General features: G+C 41.9%; 1 protein-coding gene and 1 non-coding gene across 2 annotated transcripts in view; one reads left to right on the forward strand and one right to left on the reverse strand.

Moving 5' to 3' along the window:
• LOC126095594 (arrestin domain-containing protein 17-like) overlaps positions 1-12,233 on the reverse strand; it is a 197,935-nt gene that overhangs the window by 110,833 nt on the left and 74,869 nt on the right. The window lies entirely within an intron of this gene.
• On the forward strand, positions 5,435-5,531 carry LOC126096077 (U6atac minor spliceosomal RNA). The gene has a single exon (XR_007522029.1). It is a non-coding gene; the product is annotated as a U6atac minor spliceosomal RNA (small nuclear RNA).

A 12,233-nucleotide genomic window follows, 5' to 3' on the forward strand; every position in this document is an offset into this window, starting at 1 on the left:
ACATTGTGCAGTTGACTGAAATGCTAGTAATTTCACACCAATTTGTCTTTTGTTGTTGCCTTCATGGTGATGCAGTTTTAATGGCCTCCAGGGTGTTTTATGTGGTATTCTTTGTGTACTGAATGGGTAAGGAGGGAAGTGTAGGACTATCTCGATAAGGCAGTTGTCTGTCATGTACACATAATCAGCATGATTCAGTTCACTGATCAGGCAATAATTACTGGACGAACCACCCTCAGATTCCCAGTGGCTTATACCTAACCATTTCGGACCGTCTTACCCTTATTAACAAACGCATGAAATTATCTCGGATTAACGCTCGAACGGAAGTAACATGGAAACCACCTAACAGAAAGTACACAATTTGCTGAAGCTTTTGAAACTACTAACCGCTTGAAAATCAGGATGGCATCCCGTTCACTTTCCTCCTCTCTTCCGAAACATTGATCCGATCTATCCCCTCCTGTGCTTATCTAATCTGGATATCGTCTCCACCAAAATTTTGTCACTCCCTCCAAGTGATTGCATGCCATGCATTCCAATTTGCCTTCCACATTCGTTTACCTTACTGCATATGGAGTATGTATCATCTCATCTTTTTCCCACACCTCCTCGCTCACATTAAACACTACCCGCAGTCTCGAGTCCAACAACCTCATTGTTTCCCCTGTAATTTCCTATCTTGGTATTCCACAGCACTACCTACACTGACACATCCCATCAACTACACCTTTGCACACACTCCATAAACTCAGACAATGATATTTTGACCGAGTTCCTCTCCCAGAATATGAAGTACACTCTGATATTTATATACCACTGTAACTCTAACTCCACCCTCCCTGTTCTATCAAACAACAGAGCTTCCCCCTTCTCTCTCTATTGTTTATTACTCCTTTTCTCATATCATGGTCCAGTCCACACCCCAGCCCTTTACGTCATAGTAATGACTCACCCTTTGTTTACACTCGCACCCCATGACCGCATAGCACCTTCCATCTCCTATCATTTCCCAGCGCAGGTTCTTCAACTTTCAACGACATTTGGTATTTTCAAACTGGAGCACATGACATACTTTGGTCTTAATGGCATTTTTAGTACTAACGACACCCAAAAATTTACGAATCGTAACCGGTTAACCCGTCATATGTCCACAAAATTAGATCAAGACAATTATGAATAACAAGTATCCGTCAGTTTTCAACGAATGTGCAGTGCTCTTTTTTCAAATTTTCACATTTCTGTGCCATCTTCATTTCCTGCTTTTGTTCTTGTTTGTACTGTTTAATTTAAAAACGAAAAAAACCAACGACTTATATTTCTAGTACCATCTTTTAATTATTTTAAAACACGTGAATGTTTCCCCATTTTAAATTTAGTGTAATAACTCAAGCATTTTAAACTTTTGACCGAAGAACAGGATGCTTCTTCAAGATGAACCAACATTTGAAAAATAAAAGAAAGTTCGGTCATGGGATAGCAGCGACCGCATAAATAAGGAATATTCTAGAATAACGTATCTGCAAACGCTGCACAACGCAAAAGGGTTTCTGTAATAAGAAACAGTGCTGAGTCCAAAAAGGACTCATAGAAAGCTACGTTTAGAAAGAAACAATGAAAGTATGATGTTAATGCTGTATGCTGGCTTGAAAGTGGAACCTGGAACGTTGCTTTTCACGGGCAATGCTCCTACATGCTGAGCTACCCACGCACGACACGCTGCAACGTCACATGTTTTGAATCGTCCTAAGACAGCCACATACCGTGACGCGCACGTGAGTGGCCACACAATACCGAAAACAAAGCAAAATTCGAGTAGAAATTAATAAGAAATAAATCAAGTGACGAATTCATTATCCTTTAATGATCAACAACCTGCTAGTGTATTCATAACGTACAAGGGTTGGACAAAAATGAAGCCCTCCAGGATAGCCGAGAGCGCTAACTCGCTGCTTCCTGGAGTCGGGTAGGCGCGCCGGCCCCGGTTCGAATCCGCCCGACGGATTAACGACGAGGGCCGGTGTACCGGCCAGCCTGGATGTGGTTTTTAGACGGTTTTCACACATCCCGCTTGGTGAATACCGGGCTGGTCCCCACGTTCCGCCTCAGTTACACGACTCGCCGACATCTGAACACGTTCGCACTATTCCATGAATTACACTGGACGCAGACAGCTAGGGTACACTAATTCCGTCCCAGGAGGTACAGGGTGGCGGCAGGTAGGGCATCCGACCACCCTTCATCCTAACCTTGCCAAATCCGTTCCTAACAATGCCGATCCTGCGTCACTGCGGGACATGGCACCAGTGAAAGAAAGAAAGAAAGGTTTGGACAAAAATGCATTCTTGAACATAAATGCAGCTGCTAGCCGAGCATGTAGGTTGCTCTGTTATATTTGATCAAAAAAGGCACCTGTACAGCGTACTCAATAAGTTGCAAGTGTCAGTCGTGATTAGAACTGTGTTCTGTGTGGTCGTTAGTGCACTACGTATGAGCTAAGTGAATTCAAACGTCGGCAAATGGCTGGTGCTCGTATGGTCGCTGCTTCCGTAACTATGGTAGTCGAAGTGTTTGGAGTTTCAAGAGGCATCATACCGAAAATTTATACCGCATATAGGCCCAGCTTTTGAAATGTAGTGCAACAGAAGAATGCTGAAGATTAGATGGGTAGATCACATAACTAATGAGGAAGTATTGAATAGGATTGGGGAGAAGAGAAGTTTGTGGCACAACTTGACTAGAAGAAGGGATCAGTTGGTAGGACATATGTTGAGGCATCAAGGGATCACCAATTTAGTATTGGAGGGCAGCGTGGAGGGTAAAAATCGTAGAGGGAGACCAAGAGATGAATACACTAAGCAGATTCAGAAGGATGTAGGTAGCAGTAGGTACTGGGAGATGAAGAAGCTTGCACAGGATAGAGTAGCATGGAGAGCTGCATCAAACCAGTCTCAGGACTGAAGACCACAACAACAACAATAGGCAAAGCGGAAGAACATTATCCTCTAAGTCACAACATGAACGAAACTATGTGTTGAGTAATCGTGGCGGACGGTACTGAAGAGGATTGTGGCGAAAAACAAGAGGACGCCAGCTGCAAAAGTCACTGGAGAACTGATTGCAGGCCCTCGAAAACCCAGACAGCAGCAAAAGAACACAAAGGGAGTCCCAGCAGAAGGGACGTACAGGGTCAGTTGGAATTGTTAAATCACTCTTCGCTGACAGGAAAGCCTGGTACGGAAGACACAAAACCTGGACCACGGAGCAATAGAAAAATGTCATTTGCTCCGATGGGTCTTGTTTCACACTGTTTCCAACTTCTGGACGAGATTACGACCCAATAGTGAAACATAGCAGGCTTCCAGTGGTGATTTGGGCAGCCATATCGTGGCATTACATGGGCCCCTTGGTTACTCTCCAAAATCGCATTCCTGCCAAGAATTTTATAAGGTCCATACCATTTGTTCCCCAATGACGATGTTGTGTTCCAAGACGACAGCGCCTCTGTTCATACAGATCGCAACATGCAGAACTGGTTTCGTGAACACACGGACGAAATTTCCCGTATCCATTCGCCACCACAGTCACCATATCTCAATAGTATTGAACCTTTGTGTTTACTTTGGAGAGAAGGGAGAGTAATCGCTGTCCAACTAAGTCATCGTTACCTGAACTTGCCACTATTTTGCAAGAATAATGGTATAAGAGACCCTTGAAAATCATACACGACCTGTATTTATCCTTTCAGAGACGACTGGAAACTGTTTTAAATGCCAATTGTTTTCCTACACAGTAATAGGCAGTGTAATGCGTTGTGTTTATGGTGTTTCCATATTTTTAGGGTCACGTACATCAGTCGGTACAAACAGAAACCTAATAGGATCTTTTTGTTGTCTATGTGTCCGTCGCATTATCAAGAACCCTTTTTCTCAGGAACGGGTAGACGTATCAGATTGAAGTTATGACCTATGGGAGGTTTATGGTCCCTTGGTGATGGAAAAACGTTAAGCTTCTAAGTCATTGTAATCAAAAGACACGGCTATTTATGTCAAATATTTTGATACTTGCAAACTGACTCTTTAAGATCTGTTGGGTACTTCCTGTTGATCCAGACTACTCATGAAATTTAAAAAGAAACTAGGTTTCACAGTACAAGTAAAGGGAAAAATCAGAAAACTGTTAATTTGTAATTATACGAAACGAAAAAATATTTGTCATTTTTTATCCGTCTGCCTTTTTGTCCGCCTGTTAAGAGCTCTTTTTTTCAGGAAAGGGAATGCGTATCAAGTTCAGATTTATGTCATGTAGTAAGCGGTATGATCCCTTGACTGTGTAAAACATCTATGTTTCTAAGGCAATGGAATATGTCCATTCATGTCACATACAGCCACAAACTCACTCAGTAAAACCTACAATAATGAAATCTGACGAGAATCAAGATTTAACAGCACAAGTAAAGGAAAAGAATCAGAAAATATATACATCACATGAAAAAATCTTCTTCGTCGTTTTCTATCGGTCTTTTTGTCTGCCTGTCTGTTACGACCCATTTTTCTCAGGAGTTGGGAGACGTACTAACTTCAAATTTGTATCACATACTAAGGTCTATGGTCCCTTGACGGTGTAAAAAATGTAAGTTTCTAAGCCACTGAAACTGAAAGATACGACCAAGTATGTAACATATTTTAACGCTCGCAAACTCACTGGTCAAAACCTTTAGAATACTTGGCGCTGACACAGAATCATAAAATTTGGCAAGAAGCAAAGTTTCACAGTACAAGCAAAGGAAAAAATCCGGAAATTGTTAAACTGCGATTATATCACATAAAAATACTTTTTTGCCATTAGAACTGACATTTCATTTATCAACCGTGTAAAGCATATAGAAAAATATTACAGCATGCAAACCAAAAAGGTAAGTTGTAGTCATATTTTAGTAAGTAAATAAAAACTGTTTCATTAAATCTCCTTTCTGTGCCTATATAAACTCCCCTGCAAGCTTCTTTTTTTATGTCGGGCGACTCTCAGGAACTACTGTAAAGATTTTGATATGGTCTTGCCCGTATCGATATCTAAAAGAGACAAAAACAGTTGAGAGTGCGATTCCCGAGTTCGATGAACTGTCTACATATATAATTAAGTTGGAACGAAGCGCTCAGTGGGCGAGCCCACTCGCACGCGTTGAATTTTTTCCCGTCCTGTTGATATCATTATATTTCGAAGTACCAAAAATTCTGTCATAAATTAAGCCATTAAAGAAATTTCAGAGGGAAAATAAGCTTTATGGCAGAGATTCCTAGAACATTGAGAAACCTAAATTTGGAAACATATTTAGGCTGCTATCATTCTGAGAGAGTTAATAATTCACTCATGCTGGCGGTGACTGTTAAAAAGTTGTTCAGATTTTAAACAAACGTCTTCTTACTTGTGGAATGAGTATGAAAGGAGAGACGGTTAGCACTCCCCTAGACAAGGATGGAACACATATAAGGTTGAGGCACCGCTGAGTTATCAGCGCTTGACCCATTTACCCCTCCGCCACACACCGTCAGGTGGCTTGCGGAGTATGGATGTAGATGTAGATAGATATGGAAATACTTGCCGTTCCGACCGTTGATACTGCGCCAGGATAGAGAACCTATGGGGCTAAAAGGAAGTGGACAGTTGCTATATCCCGGCCACTCGCCCTCTCACATAGACGGTAATGGCGCAATGTTTTTTTTTGAAGTCAAAAGCTTGCCGGACTGTGTAACCAATTATCCCGCAAAATGTGTGCCCCACCCCATTCTGTTGTAGCTGCGAGACCTCCCAGCAGCTGCAGCCTCGTCATCGTTTGCGACTGTGTGGTACGGTTATCATTCACCGCCATGCAGTACTAACAGTTTAACTGTTCGTTACTTTGAACAGAAAATAGCAATGTCGTTCGATTTCGCTCGCCATTTCTTCGCTTGGTGTTGAGTATTTATCAGTACGGCTGCAAACCAACGGCGCCAGCCATGCGGTACGATTCACCATAGTCCTTCCCGCCCTCCGTCACCTGAACCCCCTCCCCCCCTCCCTACCTCACCCTGTCCTTCGTCACGTTACTCTGCTTCTTGTGGTTTAGCATTATCACTCGAATTTGTTCTTAGTTGTGCTTGTCTAGATGTCGCTAAAAAGTTGTTCTCTGTGTCACTTCGTAATTTTGTAACGTTAGTGAAGGCTGTCTTCGGCTTAGTAGTGGTCTGTTCCATTTTGATTTCATAATATATATCTGTTTTTACTATTTCCAATTCTTTTTCTTATACGTGTGGCCAATTCCTACCACCTTTCCCCAGTATCCAAACAAATTAGGAATCCCTTTGTAGTAGGAGCATTGCCGACGCCTCACGCGGTCTGTTACTAGGAAATAAACTTAAAATTCAACTTAAAGTGCATGTTTATATCTATCTCGCCCGTTAAATGGGACAAGTTCTTGTCATTTACACTGCTTGGGGATTGTGAGAGCTTTGCCAGGGAGATACGATTTAGTGGTGCATCACGATCCCCTTTCACACCCTCAATTATGCCATTACCTCTCTCCTACTTCTCAAACTTCGAAGTTCTCCTCCAAACCTTCCTTTTAACTCTTCAGGAAGTTTTAAAACAAGAAGCAGCTCACACTCCGCTGCAGAGAGAATTTCACTCCAGGAACATAATGTACAAAAGACACGGAATGGTTGGTCTCGCTTTGCGACATGACTCGTTGGCGAAAACTGTAACTGAAGGGATGTTGAAAGAAAAGACTAGCAGGGGCAAACCAAGATACATAGTATATAAGGTAGATCCCTAGTGGTGAACGATGGAACAATTATGTTGGAAAGTGTTGAGGATAGCTCGCAAGCAAGCGACAGGACGGTAAAGCTGCCTCAATAAACTTTGGGTTTGTTGACTAAAACAATAACTTTCTTAAGTGCAATTAGGGAAAACCAATTCCTCTGCTGGTGGATTTAGTAACTTATGTAGCTTAAGATGCTAATTTACGCAAGTCGCATTTGTTATTCGCAAATAGGCCATCTGATTGTAGAAAATCGCAACCAGTCTCATTACAGTAGTGTATTTAAATGGAACATTCTGAAACCTGAGTTTCTCTCGGCGTACAAACTTTTCAGATAACTTACGTGAATATTGCCGGGTGACGTTTTCGAAAACCGTCGATATTTCGACAGTTCCACATCCTGTCATTTTCAAGGCACAAATGCAACCAGATGGCACTGTGCAAGGAACCTAAAACCTAGTCAGGGGTGTACGCTGACCAAGAACCGTAATGCGGCGTATGCAGGAGGGACAACACACACACACACACACACACACACACACACACACACACACACACACATCGTAAACAACTAACGTCACCACAGAACCGAAGGTGACCGACGTCGATACAGAATTTAATTACCATCTCTGTTCTTTGACCAGGGAGAGAATAGGATTCCAAGCAGGATTTAAGCAAAAACCGCAATCTGTATTTGTAAGGCTACATGCTAATTAAATCTCAAATGGTTTCTTCACAACATCCTAATAGCTGGAAGTACACTCCAGAATCTCCGTGTTGTAATTTTCTATAGGATGACTGGTCAAGGTAATGTTCCACAATGTCAGATTTTCTCGGCTGCTGTAAGCGTGTCTGATGCTTATTCTCTGTACAGTTGTCCTCCACGGTCCTGATTGTCTAACCAATGCATGACATGCTACAGCTGCATCCTTTATAGACACTAAAAGGGTCCTAATCTTAAATCATGTTCGAAAAACACACTTCACACCGTGTTTCGCCAGTCCTGTTTGAAATCCTACCTAGACTTAGGTGCCACTTCATTATTTCCATCACTCAACCGATTCTGGATTTTTTGGCAGCACAATGCGCCTCTGATCTGGCTTTCATTGTAACCGCTATGACGAAAGGTGACTTCGAAGTGGGCTAATTCAGTTGATAAGATTTTAGGATCTGAGATGCGCACCGTAGAAACCAGATAGCACTGGACCAGATAGTGACAACTATCAGCCTGAAGATACAAATTAGTGTGAGCTGACTTTCCAAACTGCTTGTCCCAAAGATCCATCAACCCTCCTCCTGACGAACTCTTCAAGGAAGAGAAGGCAGCAACCCTTTTCCACCTCCATAGTGAAGCGAATATTCAGGTGAACTGAACTAAGATGTTCTAATAAGCTGCTTAAATTGTCACTTCAACGAGGCCAAAGAAAAAGAATCGTCTATATATCTAAAAAAAAAAAACACAGGTTTCTATGCTGTCAACTCGATGGTACGCTGCCCGTTTGTTTACAGAAGAATTCGAGGAACATGCCCTGACGTTGGTCATCTTTGGTTGTGTTGTGGAGCTTGTTATTTATGGTGTGCACGTGTGTGTGTGTGGGGGGGGGGGGCTGTTTAAATTTCCTTGCACAGCTCTCTATCATTGCATGAGTGTCTTGAAAATGACGGCGAGTACATCTGTCAAAATATCGACCGCTGTCGAAGATGTCATGGGCACAAAGGCTCCACGCGGTACAGGAGAGTCAGAGGGGTTGCCTGAGCAACAGGCGTTAAGTGACGAGACGATACTGCAGTTCCGGCCGGGCGTCTTCGCCGCATTATTTTGCAGCTCCTGTCACATGGGCAGAATTAGCCATTGCTCAGTATCCTTCGCCCGCTGGGTAATTAGGAGGCTGAGCAGTCCTAGGAAGGGAGAGCGAAGTGGATAGTCAACTGAAGTTCCTGTCAGCTAGCACGAGGAGCGCCATTGGAGCACAAGCTTCCACCCGTCTTCGACGCTGCTCGCTACCAGTTCACTTACAACTTCTTGGTAGTGTAAATTTCCTGATTAGGTCTTTGATACAAAGTGAGTACTAGCCAAAAATTGTGCCTGATGTAGGTGTTATTCAGACGAGGGTTAAATACTGTATATAGGATGATTAAGCTGCCCCTACCTATGTCTTTTATGCAACACGCAACGCCGTCTAAACACCCACAAGTGATTTTCACATACTCTCGCTCGCTACGTGCAAACTATTAGTCCTATAGAGAAAATGAACAGGGTCCCTTTGTAGGAAATTTAATGTAGTTTAATTTTTTTTACTGGGATAAGTTTTTGATGTAAGCTAGGGTTTTCGAGTTACTCGAGGAAAACGCTTTTGATGACCAATTTTGTACAATTTTCTTGAATAATTTGAAAACTGCGGCCTGTGGTGAAAATGTGTCGCAGTACAAAACTTACCTATATTAAACTTCCCATAAAATGGTCCTGTTCATTTTTTGTATAGCACTAACAGTTTGCATATTATGAGAGAGAGAATATGAAAATCTTTCAGGTGGTATTTGATGACGTTGCGGGTTGCACAAAACCAATAGACACGAGCAGCTGAATTACCCTGTATATTTTATTTAGTAATAAATGTTTTGAAATTTTCCTCTGAAGTGTCAGTCAAAAACTGTGTAAGCCACCTTCGTATAACTGGTATAATTTTTTCACATACGCAATACAGCAGTTTGAATAAATGTACGTTGTCCATCAATAAAATTAAAGAATTTGGAATGGAAGCTATTGGAATATAACTAAAATACATCGTAATTGCTTTTATTTGGACGTGAACTTTCCTTTGTGACAAGGTCTAAATTAATGGTCGTTATCTTTTACGAAGTTACTTAGGACCGTATTCTGAAGTATCAAAAATATAACAGCTAAGTGATAAATCAATGATATCTCATTCCGTTAATGATAATTTCAGCCACTTTCCTGGTGTTACTTATTAGTGACTTGAAACAATGGAGCATTCGTGGGTGGACTTCTGTTGGGACGGTTTTATGCGTATCACGACTAGGCAGTAATCGATTTGTTGGCTGCCTCGTCCATTTTGTATCTTTCCATTTTGCACCAGAGAAGGCAGCATCTTATACAACGTACGAAGGCTGTGTAACTCTGACCAATGATCACCGCATCTGCTGATGATTAAAGTTTTGAGTTACCTTGTAACAGAAACTGAATTGGGTCACATCAGGAGTAGCAACACTGTGTTCCATAGTAGGAGTAAATCGCAGTCTCTCGTCGCCTCTAGCATTCAGTACAAATTTGCCCTGAAATTGTTTTTACACTTCACTTCGCAGGTCTTTAGTTCCACAAATGGAATTATTTGTTAGCAACTCGCGCTGACCCCTTATCCTACGCTGAAAAAACACACTTAGCCTAAAACAGTATCTTCTACAAGCATTCTGGAGAATTAACTAGTTTGCCAGAATCTGCAAACTCCGTTTCTTGTTGGCTCGTAATATTTATGGCCTGTGGGCAGAGCTACGGATGCGTATTTTTGTTTACCCTCACGATGACTGAAAACATGTGCATCCTTCTTCATAATTCTGATCTCAGCCATAATCGCTACTTAAGCTGATGGTAGCATTTTTTGCATAGAAACAAATATTTATGGAGCCATTACTAAGTTTCTGTAACTCACAAACAGTAAATTGCCAGAACATAAAACTAACTACTACGTAAAAAGATGTGTTCCAGCTGCTACGTCTAAACGGTGCACTTTGGTCGCAAAATGCATGTGATGTTTCAATAGCGTGGCAAGCGAAAGAAGCTCGTTACTATGAAAACGCCATACTTTCTCTGGGCTTGGCGTGGCGAGTGTCATCGATTGACTGCAGGTTTTTATCCTTGTGTTATTGAGCAAGCGAACCGTATGCCCGGTCAGAAACAGTCTCAGGACTGGTTATTGCCAGTTCCAATTCAACGTGGCGCACAGTGCGAGTACGGGAAGTGACCGCGGAAAAAGTTGCTACGGACCGGCGCGGTGGATTGCTATTAATGGGAATAATGCTACAGAAGATGAGAAGAAAAAGGACTCGCAGCGCCAAAAGAAAAGGTGGCGGAACGTGCAAGTAAAATGTTGACAAGCAAGACTTAACCACTTTAGTGAAAGCCAATATCGCATCTTGACCACAAATATTTATTTCATTTTTCGTTAGGCGTTTCTGCATTTTACCATTATCTGAGAGCCAGAACACTGTTGATACAAAGTACTCTTCCGAAGTATTGCACTGACTGGAGTAAAATTATGGAAACGCGCCAAACACAAGACATTTTCATGCCTAATACCGTATAGCTAAACCACTGTCGTTCGAAGCAGTTTCCAGTAAACACGGTTTAAAGGGAATCTAATACTATGCTTCCTGCAAAATAGTGGCAAGTTAGGTAACGATGACTGAGGTTCATAGCGTTCACGCTACCTTCTATCCAAAACAGTTCACAAAGACTCAGTATTGTTGAGATCTGATGACTGAGGTGGCCAGGGAGTTGTGAAAATTCATCTTTGTGTTCACATAACCAGTTCAAAATGATGCAAGCTGTATGAACATGGCTCCTGGCATCTTGATACACAGCATGACCACTGTAGAACAAACACTGCACCAGAGAATGGATTTTATCAGCCAAAAGGTCACATAATCGCTTACAGTAATGTGATCTTGCAGAGTAACCTTGGGCAAATGGAATACCACGAGACTGTTGTCTACATCTACATCTACATGGTTACTCTGCAAATCATATTTAAGTGCCTGGCAGAGGGTTCATCGAACCACCTTCACAATTCTCTATTATTCCAATCTCGTATAGCGCGCGGGAAGAATGAACACCTATATCTTTCCGTATGAGCTCTGATTTCCCTTATTTTATCTTTTTGATCGTTCCTCCCTGTGTACGTCGGTACCAACAAAATATTATCGCATTCGGAGGAGAAAGTTGGTAATTGGAATTTCGTTAGAAGATTCCGTCGCAACGAAAAACGCCTTTCTTTTAATGGTGTCCATCCCAAATCCTGTATCATTTCTGTGACACTCTCTCCCATATTTCGCGATAATACAAAACGTGCTACCTTTCTTTGAACTTTTTCGATGTACTCCGTCAGTCCTACCTGGTAAGGAGCCCACACCGCGCAGCAGTATTCTAAAAAGAGGACGGACAAACATAGTGCAGGCAGTCTCCTTAGTAGGTCTGTTACATTTTCTAATTGTCCCGCTAATGAAACGCAGCCTTTGGTTAGCCTTCCCCACAACATTTTCTATGTGTTCCTTCCAATTTAAATTGTTCGTAATTGTAATTCCTAGGTAGTTAGTTGAATTTACGGCTTTTAGATTAGACTGATTTATCGTGTAACCGAAGTTAACACGTTCTTTTTAACACTCATGTAGATGATATCGCACTTTTCGTTATTTAAGGTCA

This window comes from Schistocerca cancellata, chromosome 8, assembly GCF_023864275.1.
Source record: "Schistocerca cancellata isolate TAMUIC-IGC-003103 chromosome 8, iqSchCanc2.1, whole genome shotgun sequence".
In the NCBI taxonomy this organism is placed as follows: domain Eukaryota; kingdom Metazoa; phylum Arthropoda; class Insecta; order Orthoptera; family Acrididae; genus Schistocerca; species Schistocerca cancellata.